This window comes from Lycorma delicatula, chromosome 6 (genome assembly GCF_047948215.1).
Source record: "Lycorma delicatula isolate Av1 chromosome 6, ASM4794821v1, whole genome shotgun sequence".
NCBI lineage: Eukaryota > Metazoa > Arthropoda > Insecta > Hemiptera > Fulgoridae > Lycorma > Lycorma delicatula.
The window spans coordinates 135,590,891-135,610,700 of NC_134460.1; the positions used below are offsets into that span (position 1 = coordinate 135,590,891).

The window sequence follows — 19,810 nt, forward strand, 5'->3', positions numbered from 1 at the left end:
AAATTACTTTTAATTTTTTTGTGTTTAATCCACATACATTATGTGTTTAACAGGTTGAGTGCGATAAGACCAGATTCTGGGTGTTTAGTTATTCGTGCAGTTGGGCTACGAGATCATTTTGATATGTCTTAACGTAATACTGATTTTCAATTGCTTAGCATCTTTATTGATACTTATTTTTTAGAATAAAAACGACATACTGTAATTAAGCAAATTACAACGATTCGAACGATGTTCTTTACTTCTTTGTGCATTACCTCATTCAAAAGTTACTAAATTATTTCCCAAAAATTATAAAATTTATATTTTTATACTGTTATATAAAGAGAAAGAGGGTTATTGTTTATTCGGGATAAATAAAAAACTACTAGATCAATCGCAACCAACTTTTTACCCGTGTTTCTTTGCATAACTGAGAAGGTTTTTAGATATAGTTCATCTCGAAATATTATATATTTATATTATATAACATATATATATATATATATATGCTATTATTATTATTATATATATTTTATATATATACATATATAGTAATGGAGATTTTCCGGTTGAAGCACAAATTTTAATGAACTGAATTAACGAACTGTGAGTCTCTAGAGCCTCTATGACTGTGTTAGCTGGATTTGAACTGAATGATTCGAATCAATTGTGAGTAATATTTCAAAAATAATATAATTAAATTTACGTTAAATAAAAAATAATATTACATAAATAAATTTAAAAGATGTCTGTTTAACAATAATGGGCTTCCCGTGAGGACTGCGTGTGAGGTTAGGTGGTGAGGTATGCGAGCACATCTAGGGAGGCTAGACCAATCATCAACATCAGCTGGTAACAAGTAGGGGTGCCCCTGGAGCCCTCTTTTGGGAGGTGCAATGGGGTGCTCTTAATCTCTGCAAACAATCATCCGATTTTCAAAATTCAAACGGGGTATTTGTTAGTACGTTGAAGACTAACATTTGCATACATCAGGTACTCTCTCGATCTAACAGATCATGGTTATTCGGTAATGTATTTATATACAAAGTTTGTCTGTTTGTTTGTTATCGCATCACGCGAGAACCAACCTATCGATTACGTAGAAATTTACAAGATATATTTGCGTTATCCCGGGGAAGGTTTTAAACCATTGACCGAGGCCCCAGCTCCCTTGAAAATTAAGATATTAAAAATATTCATTATTTCTTTGCCTCCAAAGAGGGTGAAGTTGTGAATCAAAGATATTCATTAAGGAAAAAATAAATTATTCCTTTTATTACTTCATATTATATTTCTTCCACCATGGTAAAGAAATAAGTTACGAATTTTTCTTCGTCAAATGTGTGGATATACTTCAGTTACCGTTGTTACTATTATTCTTTTTACTCTTTTGTAATTAAGTTTCTTTTTCAGATTTCTATAAATCCTCAATACTATAATTATTATTTATCAGTATTACTGTCACAAATATGAGGTTAACGTACAGTGCGAGAGTTCAGGGAGTGGAGTCCTCTGGGTAGATGGGAATGGCGACCGAAGCAAGCTCTGCGGATATCTAGGACGCCCATCCCCCTGGAAAATTGGGAATGGCCAGCGTAGCGAGCTCTGCGGCCACGGGGTAGGCCCCTTGGCCCCGGGAAACCCTGAGGAGCCCCAGAGTTGGCTCTGGGATTTTAAAAAAATAAACTTAATTTGTTGATAAATTCTGTTATTTTTGTCGGGAAACAAGATCCAATGTTGGGGATATGCAATGACTACTTTTTTTCTAAATAATTACTAGATCGAAATAATTATAGCCAAAAAATCTGATGTGGATACCACATGACTTTCTTGTACACTTGTCAAATGAAGTATACACTTTTTTTTTTTTAATTAAAAGTACATGCATTTTTTTTCATTAATAACTTCTGATATTTTTTAATTTTTTTATTGTTATTATTGAATTATTATTTATTGTAAAAAAATGTTTACAATCAGAGGTTAATAATTATTAATAAATCAATATGTTTAAATTAAAAAAAAAAGTTAGAAAAAAGGAGATAAAGTCGGATTTCAACCGATGTGCCTTCCTTCTCCTTGTAACATCAAAATATTTCATTAATTAACATTTTATTTGTCTATAACTCTGGAACCAATGAAAATAAGTGCTACTTATGATATATCGTTGAAAAGCTCTCAATGAGGGCTTAATACTGAAGTTAAGAAAAGGTCCTGAGGTTGAAAAGGTTTCAAAATCCAAATTTTTTGTTTTTCTTTTGGACAGTTGGTTCAGTCGATTGTAATCAAAAGGGGAGGTGTTACTATATGTTACAACAGTCCTACATTCAAAATTTCAACACCCTAGGCTAATCGTTTATGAGTTATGCGAGATACATATGTACGTATGCACGTACAAAATTCACGCTGAAACTAGTTAAAACGGTTTTAGGGATGGTCAAAATGGATATTTCCATCGAAATCTGTAAACCAACATTTTTCGCGATCACTATACTTCCTTTTCTTCGTAAAAGGAAGTAAAAATATAATTTAAACAAACAGAATCTTTTTCTAACGAAACAAAAAAAAAACGTTATGTTTAATTAATAAAGTGATTATAATAATATTTAGATGATTAAAGAAACATTACATTTACAGATTTCAGAAATCCGAATGGGTTTTAAAAAGACCTGATCAGTGACATACAGAAAAGGTACGACATGACTTTCAAATGTTGACTATTTTGCCGTAAACGACATTTGTTTGTAAAAAAATCAGTAGTTATATCAATAAAAAAAAAAAAAAAAAAAAAAAAAAAAAAAAAAAAAAAAATCATCACTGAGGATTGTTACAAATAAGTTTGATTCGGGCTGCAAAAATTTATATTATTAAATACATTATTTAATTTAATTTTTTTTCATCTTTTGTTTATAGTCGCATCACCAATAACAGTCATTAGCGACTTGCATAAAACCGAGCGATTGTAGATAATTAGACAATAAACTACAAATACAGGATATCAAACTGAAACATGAATAAAAAATATTGGAATATCACCACTAAACTATTTTCTCTGAGTGCACGGTATTCCGTAAGGGATCTCACGTTATGCAATACCGCTAAATTAAATTTTTCATCCCAGTCACAGAGAAACCGCAACAATTTTTTGATGTATTTCTTCCGGTTCAGTAAACCCCTCACATCTGAATTCAGAACAGAGGAATAGACCCGAACATTGGACAATCTATGAGTATGTGGTTTAAGAACCATTTTAAATTTCACTCCTCAGTTTTGCTGAGGAGAGCCAAAGGCGTGGGCCAGCTTTGTATGCCCGATCCTCAGCCGAGTTAGGATGACTTAGTTTCTTCTGTTGTTTGGGATAAAAGGTTTCTCGAAGAATTTTTCCCAGACGTCATGTAAGGCCGTGGAATGACTCAGCAGCTACAACTTATTCCATTGTGTATGTAATTTGACAAGGACTGCCTTAGTAAGTCGCTCTCACGCGTCAATTCCAGTGGGAGGCCATTTGTAATCGTTCCCGGAGATACCGCAATGGCTCGGGACATATGCCAATACCATTCTATCTTGTTTATTTTTATCTTTGTTTTCACCTGAATGTATATCCACTAATTATATTGGAGAAATTATGCACTGATTAGCATTAGAGGAAAATAACCAGTTACACTTTGACAGCCAGTTTATAGTTTTGTATAATTTTACGTAAATGAGTTTCAATCGAGTAAAAATGCTCAAATTAAACCGGTACCATAGAGAGTCAAGTCCAGATAAATTTGCAATTCTTTTAACTATATTGACTTTATATTTGATCTACGGTATTTTAAACAATATCATTCTGAAAAAGATATCGTAACATCTAATCTGGGATAACAATGATTATATTAATCAATCTAATTCATTTATTACGTAGTTAAAATCTGTCATAATTTAAGTTTTATTTTTAATAAACTTCGAAATTTTTATTTTTGTATATAGTTTTTGTAGACTTTATTCATACCATTTTACTCAGAATCAAAACTGTTCAAGTTTTGTTTATATCTTTTAATTGTTTATTACCCAGTTACAAAATTATTTTATACTACGTATAAAATGGTGTGTTTTTCAACCCCAAGTTTGTCTTTCACTCCACATTTCTTGAAAATACTAGAAATATAGTTTTGAAACCAATTTTTTTTTCAATTTTTCAGATTTCATATAAAACCATTAAATTTATTCCTAAGAATTAATGTCTGGGTTAATTTTACCAAAGGTGCAGAAATCAGGATGATATCTTTCGTCAGCTAATTCATGCTTTTGAAGCGTTTACGAATCTAAGTTCCTATGAACATTTTTCTTCTTATTCTTGAATTGGCCACCTTATTAGGACTGCAATAGATACCTTAAACATTTTTCCTCTTTTGACTTCCTTTCGTCCCAGTATTTTTTCATTCTTTCCCCATTTTTTCACTTTCTTTCTTAAAACCATCTATAGTCATATTTCTTTTCTGCTTTCCTGGAAAGACTGATATTTTAAAATAATATTTTTACATTTATTTCTATTTAAGATTATTATTTCCGTAATATTTAATTCTCTCATACGCTTAAAGCTTCATTAAGCCCGGTATTAATTATTTATAATTTAAAATATATATTGAGTCAATGAAAATTATTAATAAAAAAAGTTCAAAATTGTTTAAAAAAACTTCACGTTTTCAATTCATATTCATTTTATTAGGCTTAATATTTTGAATTTTTAAGAATAAGGCTTCAGTACAGAGTAGAGACGGTAATTATAATTCATTGCTTCCTGCAGATAGGAGTTTATTAATTTGTTGGTTTAACTATTATCTCATTCTATCTTACGACTGTAGCGCATATAAATTATCTGTGCTACAAGAAAGACTTTAGTAGTCATCACTAAATAAAAAGCTTATCTTGTATCCTGCGAACAACTCGATTAGAAAAAAAAAAGTTTACACCGGATTAAATCTTGTTCTTTTACTTGTTGTTTTTGAAACTTTCAATTTACTTTAAAAAAAAAAACAAACATAAAATCACTAGAACGAAATGCCGCAGATTGTTAGAAAAGAATGTGAGATTTAGGAGAGTGTTTCATTAGTGTGAGTGAAGTACAATACAGTATTGTCATTGAATTGTCTAACACATATTTTGTTGTAGAGAAGTGTGAGGTAGTCTATTCTTCTCAAACAGAAAGTCGAGATTTTGCTGTTTTAATATATTTCTTTCGTTCGCAACCATGCTTTCAATTCTACCTTCGAAAAATTCTTAAAAATTGAAAAAACTGTCCATAAACTTAACAGTAATTCTATTATTTATACTACTAATGAAGTTACGGATCGTTAAAATAGCAAAACGAAGTATCAAAGAAAATTGAGCTATTGTTACTCACTATTAGATATAATTCTTACAGATTTTTAAAAAATAAATTAAAGACCCTTAACAATAACGCAGAAAAATTTTAATAAGTTATAAATTCAATTTTTTTAGCCTGGTTCATAAATTATAAATCATCAAAGACAACTTTTTTCTTTGGTGATTCCTGTCATTGTCAGGGTTTTTTCTCCGAAGTAACGATCTTCATAACATATCCTGTAAAGAATAGAGAGAAAGCGTTTATAGAACTGAATAACAATAACATTCTGCAACCTTTTCAGACGTCCTTCATACTTCTTACAAAGATTTTATCTTCTTAATATCTTTCCTATTAAAAAGGATGGTGCGTGGGTTAGTTTGTTGTATGTGCTCACATTTTTATTTTTGCTGTTATTGGTGCAGAGCGGACAAATGCTGGTGCGCCGGGCGACTTAGCGCAGCACACGAACGATTTATACTTCTCGAACGATTCATTCATTCGAACGACTTGTAATTCTTGATACGAAGGATTTATTTAAAATTATGTTTGAATTTGTGGATAAAAAGGAAAAGATTGGGGTTAAACCCCATTGGGGTTGGCTCTAACCCCAGAGCTGTGTTAAAAAAATCACAACTCTAAGAAGCATTTAAAAATGTTTAGGATTTTGTAAATTTTCATTTTAAAAGTTTTTGTTATCGTTAATACCCTAAATTCATGAAAGTTATTTAGTTACAATTGGCATAAATATTTAACAAAATCATGTGTAATGAAACATAAACCATTTTCGTGGCGGGCTTATGGTCCACTTTTTCCTAGTTTCTATAACACAGCATTATGTTTAAAAATACTTGGAGCGATTTTGATTTAATACAAATATAAATCACTATGAAATATTGAAAATTTAAGTTAAATATTATGATATGCTTCGTCTTGCATTAAAAGTACTTGACAAAGTTTATGAAAGTTTGATTAAAAGAGGTAGAAAATTATTTCAACAACTCTTATTTAAAAGATAGGGATGCTTTTAATTAGATACTTAATTTAATTAATATTTTTCTTAAATAGATGAAGACAATTATTATTATTTATCATTCTTACTTTCGTTGCAGCAACTTCTACGAAGATGGATATACTGATTGGGACCAAATGTTTCAGTCACTGATAAATTACGAAACTTCACAGGCATATTATAAAAACTAACAAAAAGTAAATTCAATATTGTAAGTACTTTGTCGAGATATGTAATCGAACAGTAGAATCTTTGACTTTTACCTAACAATTTCGTTATAGGTTCAAATCTTGGTCAGTCATTTTTTGTATACTTAAAAAATGTATACTAAACCAACCAATCAACTAGGATTACAGTATCTATTCCATTTATTGATGTAAACAGACGGTATACTTAGTTTTTGATGGACTTCGTTCTTGAGCTACAAAAATTAGACACGTTAAAGTATTATTGAATAATACATAGAGTATATAACACACTGTATTAAAATATTTAATTATAAGAAAATTATCTTTAATTTTCTTATAATTAAATATTTTAATACAGTGTGTCAGCAGCGATAAGAAAATTATCTTTAATTTTCTTATCGCTGCTGACACCTAATCGTGTCGGGAGACAGTTGATTTACGCCGATGTGACATTGATAAGAACATTTCTTATTAATCCAACCTCACGCACGAATGGTTTGTTAAAAGGTTTCAAACGGTTTAAAACGCAAGTGAAATGGATTGATTATACCTGTTAATAGAATTTAGTAAAAGTGTAGGAAGCTGGTAGCATGAAACCCATAATGAGTAGATAGTGCTTAATCAATAATACGACCGCCAGTGTAATGTTTTCGTTAATTTTTGTGCTTTAATTATTTTTAATAACGATAAATTTATCGTTTTGACCACTAATCTGTTAGTTCATCATTTCTAATAATAAATCCATCGTAGGTGTAGGATGAAAGAATTAAAATAGAACTTTCCGGTTGTTGTTAATCCATTTATAATGTTGTTATTTTCCTGCCCTGCCAACTCATATTGTACTGAAGCAAGAAACACAACCTACTCCCTTAAATATTTATTTACGTATATTTGGTATAGTACGATGTACATTGTTGATGTGTGTGTGTGTGTGTGTGTGTGTGTGTGTGTAAATCATTTATAATTAGGGAGGATTAATACAACACTAATATATGAATTTTCATTGATCAGTAAAATCAATAAATTGTTGTTTATTTGATGATTAATTCACCACATTAACTCAAAGTATGTGCGAAGAATGGACGTTTTTTAACGATTAAAAATACCACGCTTGACGGAGATTCGCTTTCAGATGAGTGGCTGAGACATTAAAATAACGGTACTACGGTCTTTTTACTTAAAACCCCTTTATTTCCCTGAAAATATATAAATTCATTTTCATTTTTCAGATGTAGTAATAAGTGATTTTTTAGACAGGTGAAGCTAAATTTATTATAAAATAGTCTAAAAAAAGTGTTTGAGTTTCAATGCTAGATCATGGACCGATGTTCTTTGGAAGTTGGGGTACAATTAACCACATGTCTCAGGAATGGTCGGCCTGAGTCTGTTCAAGACTACACATTTACTGGTACAGTTTAAGTTACACTCCAGTTACTAGTGACTTTAATTGTTGATGCGAATACAAATAAAACGATATTGAAAAATGAATAAAAAGAATGTTTGCATTTTGTTTAAGAACGTAAACATAATTAAAATTTTAAGTTGGTATAAGTTTTAGTTCCTGCAAAGAGGTAAGAGACTGATTTTTTCCCCGTAAAATGACCTCTGTGGTACGGATTTAATTATACCCCTATTGTTTTTTTGTTGTAGTTAAGTACATCTACCCTATGGGTTCTGAAGTGAATATTACAAACTCTTGTATAACATTTGCATATATTTCCATTGTTCTGCAGCAACTTTTCATGCAGTATACAATAAATTTAATTTAATGCTGAATAATATCATCTATAAGTCTTTAAAAATGAAAATTATTTAATTAATAAAGAATAAATATTTTTATTGTGCAGAGAAAAAAGCAATTGAAGTTTAATTAAGAAAATTAAACTTTTAGGGACTTTTTTTGGAACTTTTAAGAGACGATTTGTACTATTATCCTATTTTATAAAACAAGATTCGTTAAAATTTATCTAGGAGAGGAAGTCATATTATTATTATAATATAATTTTCTTAAAAATAAAATCCTTTATTTAGTATAAATACAAATTTATATTTTGAAACAGCTAATAAAAAAATTAATAATAAAAAACCCATTCTTTAAATTTATTTTTAATAACCTTTTAGCACAGTTCTTTCTTTATATATCAAAAAAATATGGTTTTGAAAAGATATATTAAGTTTTAAATATGAGGCATTTTTGAAATAAGCTATTTTCTATTCCATATAAATCATAGGGATGGATTCTTTATACCAACCGATGTTTAATTACATTTTTATTCAAATTAATGGCATTTAAAACAAAATATGACTGTTATATCGGCACATGCGGTACCATGACTTCCTGTTACACCGTTAGCCCTGATTCCAAACCCGAACAGGATCTAGAATATTTATAATGTTATAATTTATTTATAATAATATTTATAATTTATAATCTCAAACGAAGTGGCAAATTACTTTAGCTCTTCATGTGACTTAATAATAACAAAAGCCTTACTGATTATTTTATTTTTTGCAAATATATTTATTATATGTAAAATTTCCCGTCGCAGTTTTGGTCGCGAAGTATAAAATCAAAATTTAAACATGAATACAGAAATTAATTGCCCAACGCTAAGCTTATTTTATTTGTTGAATTACAAAAAATGAGTAATTACTTAAACGTAAAAAGAATCTTAAAAAAGAAATGAACATATGAACAAAAATAGTATGAAATGTGCACCAGTTGAAAAAAAAAATAGAAAGCTGGGCGGTCCGGGCAGAATAATAATGATAAATAAAATTAAAGCCTGTTCAACTTATAAAAACTTTCAATTTATTGTAATTTCTTCTGCGCAACAATTAGGTCAGTACAGGACCCGAAATTTTTAGTGATCTGTAGAATGTGGGTTTCAGAGTAGCCGGCCTCCATCTTATAGTAATTGTAGCTGTTTACCCGTCCTTCGTACGGGTAAAGTTGTATGCCCGTTTCTTAGCGTTACCCGACAAACATCATTAGGAAGTGAATACTTCGTTAGAATACTTCGTTTCTCGTATTTAAAAAAAAAATTTTTAGTTAAAAAGAAACTGTTTTGTTTTTTAGTGAAGTAATCGGAAGCCAGTCGCTTTGCACGTACAGTAACAGTGGCAATGGCTGTGCTGGTTGAGCCACCTCGCCGTACAGAGTCGCACCCCTTAAAAATAGAAATTAAAAAAAAAACGAAAAGTTTTTTAAAATATTTATCTGAGGACTACTTTCAAGCCCAAATTGAATGAATATCTCATTTATTATATTCAGAAATCGGTCAAATTTGCAATTATTGTTCAAAAACGTTTTTATCTTTCTTCACCCCTTTCAAGGTCGAATTTCGAAAAATCTAAACAGCAGTTTTAGGATATTCACATATCAAAAATCAAGTTGATATCTTCATTTTTTACCGAGAAATAAAAAAAAAAAAAAAAAAAAAATAGTAACAGTCAATATAAGAATGTGTATATGAATATTCCCCAACTTATCTTCAGTAGTTTTTACTGGGCGTTGATTATGAATCAGTCAGGACATGTTTCATAGGCCACCGGGTTGGTCCATTTGAGTGTTCCAGCCTTCAAATGCTAGTGAAGGAACTTACTTTTACACGGATTTGAATACTAGATCGTGGATACCGGTGTTCTTTGGTGGTTGGGTTTCAATTAACCATACATCTCAGAAATGGTCGACCTAAATGGTCGACTGTGCAAGACTACACTTCACTTACACTCATACATAACATCCTCATTCATCTTCTGAAGTAATACCTGACTGTGATTCCCGGAGGCTAAACAGAAAAAAGTATATTTTTCATATATATACTAACATCTCCGTAATGGTTACTTACGTTTCCCGTCGCGGTCAATTTTTATTTTTATTTTTTGCGTTTTAGTCAAATAATCGGAGGCAGCTGCAGCCAGTCGCGTTGCACATACAGTAAGAGTGGCTGCATTGGTTGAGATGCCGTGTCGAACACACCGACGCACACCTAAAAAATACCGAAATTCAAAATACCTGAAAATGTTTTTTTAGATACTTATGCAAAGAAAATTTGCAAGTCCAAATCGATTGAATCTTTCGTTCAGTACAGTCGGAAATTGGGGAAATTTTGCAATCATAGTTCAAAATATTCACCTTCTTCACTCGTTTTAAAGTCGAATTTCGAAAGATCTAGAAATTATTTTTTAGTTATTCATATAAAGATTACGCATACCAAAAATCAAGTTTATATGTTCATTTTTTACCGAGAAATTAAAATAGTAAATTTCATTGTTACTCTATTTTAACCCTTAAAACTCAGTTTCAAAAAATTATTTCTTACTATGCATTTTCAATGCAAATTCTTTCAAAACAAATTTTCATTCATTTATCTATAGTACTGTTTGGTGTTTACTGGACGTTGATGACTGAGTCAGTCAGTCAGGACGTTTTCTTTTACCCACGTGCGCGCGCACACACACACACACAGAGAGAGAGAGAGAGAGAGAGAGAGAGAGAGAGAGAGATGTAGTTTCTTTCAAATACCAGAAGTGGAAGATTAAGCCAAACATAATTTAAAGATTTTTCTTTTTTAATTTATATCTTAACACATATGCTTTACTAAACATACCTTTTCATTATTGATAAATTTTAATTTTATTTAATATATGTTGATGTAGCGTAGTAGAAATCTGATAGAAACCTAAATATTTTCTTTTTTTTTGATAAAACAACACTTCACTGATTCCAAAGCAGTTTAGGATAGACCTGAAACATGAAAATATAATCGTATTATGAGCAACCCTGACTGTTTCAAGTTAATGAAAATACATATTTTATATTATTAAAATTAATAATAATATATTTTAATATTATTAATTTTTTTTCTGCAGCGTTTAATTTACAATCAGTTCCGATTTACCGGACCCGTTTTTATGTACACATATTTTATGCATTACACATAAATATATAATAAACATAAATAAGTACATACAAATATGAGTCCAAGAACATCGGTCAAGTTCAGAACAGAAAAAGCAAAGAAAAAACCAAAAAAAATAGTTTTATCAATCACACAAAAGATACGTAATCAAAGAACTAAAAAAAGTAAGTCGCGAAACGAAATGAAGAATTTTTACGCACAACATGCTACGGTAACTGATTCACCTCAGATCTCGGATAACGTGAAGATCTAATATATGCAGTCGCTTTAGGCACTTAACGACCTTGCTATAATCAGGAGGTTAACCGCGAGCCAGTTTACATGTCTGTTCAGTCCCGTTTTGTATCTTGTACTGAATCGTCGCATCTTCTCTTGAATTATTGGCAATCTCAGATAATCACATATTTAAGTTATTTTTCGCAAACCATAGCGTTTTTATTATATTTCCCAAGAGTTTGTTCTTGTATCGCTGTACGACTTCATTGTTATTTTCAGAGTAATCAGTGGATCATGTTTATAATTAAAAAAAGAAGAAAAATAACAAACATTTTCTTAAATTGGAACTTCAATTGTTACACCTGCATTATAATTTACAAATATTATTGGATTCATTATTTTTTGAAAATTACTGAGGTCTCTTAATTTTATTTGTTTATTGTTATATCAAAAGTACAATAGAGTGACAATAATATTTTCCTTCACCTTCTTTAATATAATTCAATCGTTTATTAGTTATTCACCGATTCATGGATTTAATTTGAGTTGAAATCCATGTAAAAGTTATTAATTCCTTCTAACATTTCTAGACAAAAATCACAAAAGGATTTCTGATTAGTCAAAAGAAAAAAGGCTTTACCGATTACAAATTAATAAGTAATTTGTGATTACTAGTGGTCACTTTCGAATATCGTTATTTTTATTTAATTTAACCAGTTCATACCCTTGAGTCATTGAATGAAAAAAAAAACTTCATATTTTACACTCGCTTAAATAAATCAATGGTTAATTTGATATCCTAAACAGAATTAATAAAGTAACAAAGTAAAGTAACAAAGCTCAAAAAACTGAATGAGTCAAGTATATTAACAAAAAGTAAAAAATAAATAATTCTATTTTATGAGTAGATTTCGTCTTGAAAATACTCAAGTTTATTAATTGGGGTTAACCAGATCAAATTAATACAAATTGGCCTAAATAAGCTTCTGCTACAACAATAAATTAAATCCACTTCAAAGGTAAGAATTCAGATTTTATTTGGATACGTTTTAAAATTTAGTATAAAAATAATAAACGTTTAATATTTTACTATTAATAAATAGTTTATCAATCTTTCCGAAAATTAAAGCCACTGACTTGCCTGAAATTGTAATCCTGATTAAGTATTATGATATTATTATGCAAATGTAACATTGTTGTAGTTAATCTAACACAATAATGTTATAAATACAGCCACACTATCAAAAGCGTTCATAAACAGACTACAATGGTTATACGTTTACTATATACAGTAGAGATACTAAATTAAGACTTAACAATGTGCAGAAATGACCTATATCTTAAGGCGTAATGATCCTAGACAGGTGTAATCCTAGAATACATTCAGAGACGTTTTCAGTATTGTCTAAACATAAAATTAGTACAACATACTATACAACCATTGTTTATAAACATTTTTTTTTTGTATTTTCTCTCTAATCATCGTATAAATTTTTTTTTGAATGATAAGAAATAATTTGAAATAATACTAAGCCTGACCAGGATTTGAATTCAGAACCTTCCGTATAAAAGTACTTCCGTATGCGACGCTACTACCCTGTAACACAGCTCGTAAAAAATTTTGAAAAGAATAAAAAGTTAATCATAATAGAATAAATAGAAATATGCGAAACGTTTTTCCAAATAAATGGTGTAATTACCAAATTAGTAGAATAACGAAGAAAAATAAAAACTCTAATAAAAGACTTTAAACTTAATTTAATGTTAACGTAATTTTTAAAATCTGATTATTTTTTTTTGCTGGGAACAAAAAAATTCACATTCAGTTTGTAACAACTAGAAAAATACAGACCAGTGTTAAATGATTTTGAAGAAGACTTGATGCTTGACAATGATTGATGCTTGACTTAATAAAATAAATAATTATTAATTATTATTTATAGCCAAAATTATGAAAGTTAATAGAAAATATTTCAGCAGTTAAAGTGGTTACGGAAAATCTAGAATTAATAACAATTTGTCGGTAATTTTAGGTAGATTTCATAAAAAAATCTACCTATTGTAATGGGTACCATGATTCATTTTCTGGAAAATTTCAACATATCTTCGAGTTTCACATTCCCCAGACCCCAAAACCACCGTCAGTTCAAAAGTTTATATATATATTTCACTTTCTTGTGGATACGATAACTGCCGTAATTTTGCGCTAATCACTTTCAAATTGATACGTAAAATATAACGAACACGAATCTTGTTCGAGGTCGTTAATGGGCAAAATCGGACCGTAAGGGTGAAATGCGGGGGAGGGGGCTTTTTCGAAAAAGGTGGTTTCTAGGACTGCACCTAGATCGGCGTTTGACTTGGAAGTATCACGTGGGATAAAAAAAAAACAACTGAACACGAAGTACAGGGAACTGCATTAGCTGCTGCAGAGAAACTCACACCTCACGTTATTCAATAAAGTTCTGATTTACAAAGTTATCCTACGATTAATCTGGACTTTTGGTTGGAGTTGTTGTGGGGGACACCTATTAATAGTGTCGTAGATATCATTCACCGCTTCTAAAACTAGGTAACGAGAACAACTGCGTAGGCGTCGTGGTTCATAGGAAATGATAAGATTCACGAATATCTGTGGCTCATGGTTGTTCGTGAGTACAGTATTATATACCAACAACGTTTAGAAAATCACATCAACCACTTAGTGATCAATTTTCTTGATAGCATTGGTGACGTCCTAAGGTTGAAACGTCTTCATGTGCTTGTTTTAGGGACTACTGAATGACAGTTTGCAGTTACTATTGCCAAATCTAGTGATGTTAATTTTGTTTATTCTTTATTTACTTTTTTGTTTATAGCTACAAGTTGTTTTATTCTTTGTTCGACTAGCTATCGCTTGATTATTATTTATTGGTTTTTATCGTTAATTGTTTGTTTTTACGAACTATGAATTGTTGGCAGATATATATTCTTTCTCGGAATTTTAAGATATTGCTTATTGATAACTTATTATGGGAATTCCTTAAGAACCCCTTATCATGTTCTTATTATCAAACGATTTACATATGTTTCCACTTAAGGAGCCGATTATAAATACACTAGTTGTGGAAAAAGAAAAAATTAAACAAATTAAGATTGCTCTACAAAATTTGTACTATTGAAGTAGGGTAAGTTAAAAGAAACTAAATCGTAAATTATAAATAATAAACGATAAATAATCTCTTTTGCTGAGAATAAGTTCTCTGTTAAAAAAAGATAATTAATTGTGTTTATATACTGTACATTTACATCTAATTAATATATAAATAATTATTTTTTTTTTTTTTTTTTATACGCATATACCAACAGCAAACTTTGTACGCATAGTATAATCGTATAAAGAACTGACTACTAATACATAAATATGTAACTAATTTACACCTCTCGTACTGTCAAGATTTTTAGCAATATTTTTATAGTGACAATGGTTTGCACTATTACTAAACGGTTTTGTTCTTTTAGAAAATGCTACACTGTAATATAAAATTAAACTTTCATTAAACGTAAAAAAAGAGTGAATTCGATTTCAGAAAATATTTAGATTCCCATTTTAAGAGATAAAAAGTATAAAAATAATTATAATTAAAAATTATTTAATTTGGTTATAAGTTAGCAAGAGATTCATATTTAATTATTGGTTAAAGTTAACGGTTTTAGAATATCTTGAAGAAATAGAAGATATATTTGTATGTTCAAAAAACTCGTATTTTAGTCAATTATGATCCGAGGTTATTAAAATATAAAAGTATAGTAAAGTAAATATGGTAGTGATAAAGCACAATTACTAAATATAATAAATTAATTTTCTGGTTGATGAATGGGTGTTTAATGTTATGATTACATTAAATATACACGAAATTTATATTCTGAATTAACATGACAAAATTATTCAAAATTTGAAGAGAAATTTTGAAACTTAGTACAAGTTATACGACGACAAACAAGCAACTTGGTCAAATACAGTGATATTGTCAAAGATTCTTAACTGACATTGTTGAACAGCAATTTTGCAACAATATATATACAATACATACATAAACATACAGCATTTATTACATCATGTCTTAAATTATATTATATTACAAACTATAAATGCAGTTCACATGTACTACGGCCAGAGTCTAAATACCGGGTTCATAGAACCGTGGCTTTACAGTTTGACTTCAACTCGGTTCTATTGTCCAATAGAATTGCGTTGTGGGGGAACAAAAGCTGATCATATCCTTTGTGAGTTCTAAAACTTTTCAACGCCAACAAAAACTCTCTTCTATCTCTTTATAACTACATCGTAGATCTTATACAGATAATAATTCCATGTAGCAACTTACTTAACTTTCATCACTTAGTGTAAGTTGTTGGAAAAATTAAGTTTTTCAAAACTATTTCTTTCCATACATAATGCTGTATTCTTCCTTAACTAATACAAAAATATACTTTAAGAAAAAAACTAATTATGAGTATTATAAAGATAACAACAAGTTTTATAAATTAAAACAAATTTTATGATCTTACATAAAAGTAAAATATAAATAAATCGTTTAATAACTAATTTAAAATATTTATTTAATGCCTTCTCGTCATAAATAAATATTTTATTCAGATAAGACATTATAAAGCATGTTTTAGATCTCGTCAAGGATGTTAAGTGTGCTAATCTATGGTTTAACGCTATGGGAAACCACAAAAAACTTTGATTAAAGTAGTATTTCAAAGCAAGAAATTATTAGAAGAAAGAAATATCAAAATACTAAATATGTAAAAGTGATGAAATTACTACGTAATTATAAATGAATAAAATGAGTGTAGAATTAAATAATAATTTTTCAGTTGTTAATTAACAAATGGACACATAAATAGTTATACAGAAAATTTACATTTATAGATTTCGTTATAGAATATGTTTTCTGTAAAAAAAATCATTTAATCTGTTTTTTTTTTTAATTGGGGGAAACGTTTTAGATAGTTGAATAATTTATCAAAAACAGAAATTAAAAAGCCCTATCTAATAGATTAAATTTTAATTTTTAAAAGTGTTCTGACTGCTTTGATACCAGTATCAAACAGGTGATTCACAAAGAATGTAACAAACTTTCAGGACATGTTCTACTTTTTTTTCTTTTTCCTGTTTAGCCTCCGGTAACTACCGTTTAGATAATTCTTCAGAGGATGAATGAGGATGATATGTATGAGTGTAAATGAAGTGTAGTCTTGTACATCCTCAGTTCGACCGTTCCTGAGATATGTGGTTAATTGAAACCCAACCACCAAAGAACACCGGTATCCACGATCTAGTATTCAAATCCGTGTAACAATAACTGGCTTTACTAGGACTTGAACGCTGTAACTCTCGACTTCCAAATCAGCTGATTTGGGAAGACGCGTTAACCATTGGTTAACGCGTTGTAACTAGTGGCTAACGCGTTGGACATGTTCTACTGGAGCAAATAAAGAAGAATGTTCATATGAAAATAGATTTAAAAAAACGAAAGATTTCATCTAGCGAAAAATTTCGCCCTGATTTTTGCGCATTCAGTTAAATTAAGCTAGACTGTAATTCCTGGAACACAAATTAAGGAGTAATCTTGTATGAGATCTGAAAAGTGGTAAAAACGGCTCAGAACTGTACTTTAATGGTTTTTAATAAATCAGGGATAAAGATTTCGGGTCGAAAAAGAAAATATTTTATTTCTGGCGTAAAATAATTTTGTTACATAATTTTAAATATATACATAAATGTTTTTTTTAACAAAACTCTTAAAGAATCTGATTCTAAGAAAAATGGTACGAATAAATCTCACAGAAATGAAATACAAATGTAAGAATTTCGAAGTTTATTAAAAACAAAACAAATTAAAATGTAGCAGATTTTAACTAGGTATTAAAATTTTCAAAATTAGTTGACTAGATTCAACAAAACGTATGGGGGAAAATTTATAGTAGATGATAATCTAATTAAATATAGGCCAATCATTCATTATATTTTTTAAATATCTGTCTAGATAATAAAATGATTGCCGCCACCTTGCGTAAAACCCTCTTTATTTTGGTCAAATAAAACAAGAGAAAAATAAGATAGAACATTTCAATAAACAAAATTTCTTCCAAAAAATAAAAAAAGAGACGGTGGATAATTTGGATGAAAGCGTATGATAAATAAAACTGGGATAGAATGTAGAAAATATAATTGAATTACAACTTTTGAAAAAAAAAGAGCAAAAACTCCACTGAAAAACTATGAGAAAATTGTGATTTGCAAAAGTAGAATAAAGATACAAAAAAATAAAAGTAGATAAAAAATAAAAATTAACCAGCCAGAAGGATTAAAATAAATTTGAAAATAGAAAGAAAAAATGTTAGAAAAATTACGAATATAAAATTTTACAAACGAAGTCTTGTGCATATAACTCAAAAACTGATGTTTCCACTGGATCATAATCTAAATTAAATATAAAAGATTAAATATTCAGAAATATTTAAGTCATTCTCCTCCATTCCTGTAGATTTGGCTTACTGGGATATTAAGTTAAAAAAGTTTGGTTATTTACCTTAATGGCATGAGGAGGACAAATAATTTATATATATTAAAAAAAAAATATTAATTTTGAAGTCCTGTTAAGGAAAGCTAGTAGGGCCTAATGAACTCCTCTACAAAAATTAAATTATATCGATATTAAATAAATTAATTTTTTTAAAACATAGTTAAAAAGTTAGATTTGTTTTTTTGGGATGTTTGCTCTAGTAGTATTATCAAGGTCATATTATTTAATAATTAAAATTTTAAAACGTTTTCCCTAAATTAAGTTATACAGAGTAGTATAATATTACGCTGAGTTTACTGAGGATATTTAAATTAAAGACAGATATAAATATTTATATTTTGTATTTTAAAAACCTAAGATTATTATTGAATTAAAATTTTCTTACGATTAATTTAATAACAATTATGTCTTATTAATTTTTTTAGCAATAGTTATTAGTATTTATACATATGCGTATATATTAAGTAATCAGAAATTTTTTGAATGGATTCTGACAGATTTTTGTAACTTTACATCAACATTTGTTAAATAAAATTTTAATTTATCATCTGTGACAAAAATATTTCTGTTTAAGTGAAAAAATATAAATTAAAATTGTAAATAAAAACGAAAATCGTTTGCTTTTATATCATTTTACTCGTATAAGAATATAAAATATGCATTCTCATTAATTTTAAATAAATATTTTATAATGTCACCATTCTTTTATCTATATCAGAAAATTATAATAATAATAAAAAACTAAAACTAAAACAGTATAAGAAGTTTCTAATGTACGGTTAATATAAAGACTTCACCTCTAAAATTGAAGTCTTAAATAATTAAGTTATTACATAGTAACCTATCTTATGTTCTTCTCTTAAATTGTTTTAATAGATAGATTATCTATTAAGATAATTTGGTAAACTAAAAAAATTTAGTTTTTATGAAATTTTTTTGTAACTAATTTAGTTATAGATTTCATTATGGTATTAAAATTCCATTGCGTCAGACCACAGCTAACCAGCATGCACAGACTACGTTCACTCAATTATGGAGTAGTTTAAAGGAAATAACTTTTCTCTTATTTAAAGCCTTACCTCCATGACATTCAAATCGAGATAACTCAGTAACTAATTAGGATAAAGAATTCGTTTGGGTCTTAAAAACCACCAAGTAAAACGCTATGAAATGAGTCCAACCGTCTTCTATCACTCAATTCCTAAAAATGTTTTGAAGAAAGTTAAACCAAATTAACCAATAAATGTATGTACGTGTGTATATATATACATACAATGTATATGAGAAAGTATATATATATATATATATATATATATACTTTCTCATTACATTAAGGAACGAGAAATGACATAGCAACTGTATCACTTTAAAAGTAATAGTGTAGGTTCATATGATATACGAAGTTTGAAGGATAATCGATGTGTATATATATATATATATATATATATATATAGAAAACGATATTTATATTCGTCGAAATTACAACAGGTGCAACTACTCCTGCCTCGAATTGATTTGAAGTCGTCTGATACTACTGTCACATTTTCTTTTAAACGAAGTCAATT

At 28.9% G+C, this 19,810-nt stretch overlaps 1 protein-coding gene and 1 long non-coding RNA gene across 2 annotated transcripts in view; one reads left to right on the forward strand and one right to left on the reverse strand.

Moving 5' to 3' along the window:
* Positions 1–19,810, forward strand: part of Balat (Beta-alanine transporter) — a 923,597-nt gene that overhangs the window by 91,930 nt on the left and 811,857 nt on the right. The gene's annotated exons all lie outside the window — the stretch shown is intronic.
* Positions 11,187–19,810, reverse strand: part of LOC142326981 (uncharacterized) — a 432,491-nt gene continuing 423,867 nt past the window's right edge. Inside the window, exon 5 of the long non-coding RNA XR_012756883.1 lies at positions 11,187–11,276. This is a non-coding gene — a long non-coding RNA (uncharacterized LOC142326981). The remainder of the gene's footprint in view (positions 11,277–19,810) is intronic.